The following is a 2,182-nucleotide window of genomic DNA, read 5'->3' on the forward strand; positions in this document are numbered from 1 at the left end:
TCCCAATATGATTGGGTGAGTGTGACTTTCTTCCATGTCCAGAATGACAAAGTCTGTTAGGAGAAAGTACTTCCCAACCTTTAGCAACACATTTTCCACCACTCCTATTGCTTGCTTTTGAGTTTTGTCAGCCAGTCTAATAATGACATCTGTGGGCATTATCTCATTAATCTGCAGCCTCTTCACCAGGGATAAAGGCAGTAAGTTGATGCTGGCCCCCAAATCACATAGTGCTCTATCGAACATAGTTTCACCTATGGCACAAGGGATATGAAAACTTCCTGGGTCTCTTCTTTTTGTAGGCAACTCAGGTTGGATAAGGGCACTACATTCCTTGTTCATCACTATAATCTGCCCTCCCTTGAGTGAGCTTTTCCTGGGAAGAAGTTCCTTCATATACTTGATGAATGTAAGCATTTGTTGAATTGCCTTGATGAATGGTATGTTCACATGAAGAGATGCAAACAAGTCTAGGAACCTTGAGTATATTCTTTTTCCCACAGCACCATTGAGCAGTTGAGGGAATGGTGCATAGAGCTTCAGCAGCTCTTGTTGTGAGATTTCTAGTTCTTTGTGATCTCTATCCTCCTCCTTTGTTGAGTTGTCTTCAGGTTGTTTGCACATTTTGCCTTGCTTGTCTTCAATCTCTTGATCACTTGTAGTGACCATTTTGTAATCTTCCCATCTTACTTTCTTTGCTTCTCCCTTGGGGTTTTTCTCCGTGTCACTTGGGAAGCTATCAGTAGGTTTGGGAATCTTCTCAGCTAAATATCCCACCTGGAATTCTATCTTCCTAATGGTCTCTCCCTGGTTCTTAATATTGACTCGCACCTCCTCTTTGAACACCTTATTTTCTTGAATCTCATGGCATATTCCTTCAAGTAAGGCTTCAATCTTAGAGAGCTTGTCATCAATTGATCAGTGATTTGGAGCAGATGTGAATTACTGGTGAGCTGCATTGTTGTTGGAGTTGTAACGTCTCTGGTCTTGGTTTTGATCTTGCTCACTTCCCCACCCAAAGTTTGGGTGGTTTCTCCATCCAGGGTTGTAAGTCTTGGAGTATGGATCATAGTTTTTCCTTGGTGAATTCCCAATGTAGTTGGCTTGCTCCTAACTCCCCTCTGCTTCTTCATTCACCCCTTCTTGGATTGTTGATGAGGATGAGATTGCTACTACTTGGTTCCTCTCCATCTTCTTGGTGAGGTCAGCCAGCTGCTGGGTAATGAGCTTGTTTTGGGCCAATAGAGCATCTACATTGTTTAGCTCCATCACTCCTCTTGTGTTCCCTCTTTCGGAAGCATAGAAGTAGTCATTTTCTGCTACTGTTTCAATAACATCTATGGCTTCCTCAATGGTCTTCTTCTTGTTCAAGGATCCTCCAGATGAATGGTCTACGGCCTTCTTTGACTCATAAGAGAGCCCTTCATAGAAAATGTGCAGCTGGACCCATTCGTTGAACATGTCAGGTGGACACCTCCTTGTTAAGTCCTTGAACCTCTCCCATGCTTCATACAGAGTCTCACCATCTTGTTGCCTAAAAGTTTGAACCTCAGCTCTCAGCCTATTGATTCGTTGAGGAGGGTAAAATCTTGCTAAGAATTTGTTCACCACATCCTCCCAAGTTGTCAAGCTCTCCCTTGGGAAAGATTCCAGCCACTTGGCTGCCTTGTCCCTGAGTGAGAAAGGAAATAAGAGCAGTCTATAGGCGTCAGGATGAACACCATTAGATTTCACTGTGTCACATATTCTCAGGAAGGTGGTCAAATGCTGATTGGGGTCTTCTTGGGCACCTCCTCCAAACGAACAGTTGTTCTGAACAAGGGTGATGAGCTGTGGTTTAAGTTCAAAGTTGTTGGCATGGATTGTTGGCTTTTGGATGCTACTTCCACAATTGCCTGGGTTTGGATTAATGTAAGAGCCCAAAACTCTTCTATCCTCCCCAGCATGATTTGCTCCACCTCCTCTGCCATGGTTGTGAGTCCCTTCTTCATGATGATTTTCCATGTTTTCTTCCATGTTTGGTTCAAAGTATTCCTCAAAGTGTTCCTCCTCTTCTTCAGCACCAACTACACGTTTTTCTTTTGCCTCCCTCCTTAGTCTAAGGAAGGTTCTCTTAGGTTCAGAATCAAAGGAAGTTGAAGCCCCGCTTCTTCTCCCTGTCATACAACCAACAAGTATAAGC

At 43.5% G+C, this 2,182-nt stretch overlaps 1 non-coding gene across 1 annotated transcript; it reads left to right on the forward strand.

Annotated features, from left to right (window-relative positions):
• The first annotated feature begins 1,459 nt into the window (after window positions 1-1,459).
• Window positions 1,460-1,563, forward strand: LOC112746452 (small nucleolar RNA R71). Its single transcript, XR_003174335.1, has one exon. It is a non-coding gene; the product is annotated as a small nucleolar RNA R71 (small nucleolar RNA).
• Window positions 1,564-2,182: the final 619 nt, after the last annotated feature.

Source organism: Arachis hypogaea, chromosome 14 (genome assembly GCF_003086295.3).
Source record: "Arachis hypogaea cultivar Tifrunner chromosome 14, arahy.Tifrunner.gnm2.J5K5, whole genome shotgun sequence".
In the NCBI taxonomy this organism is placed as follows: domain Eukaryota; kingdom Viridiplantae; phylum Streptophyta; class Magnoliopsida; order Fabales; family Fabaceae; genus Arachis; species Arachis hypogaea.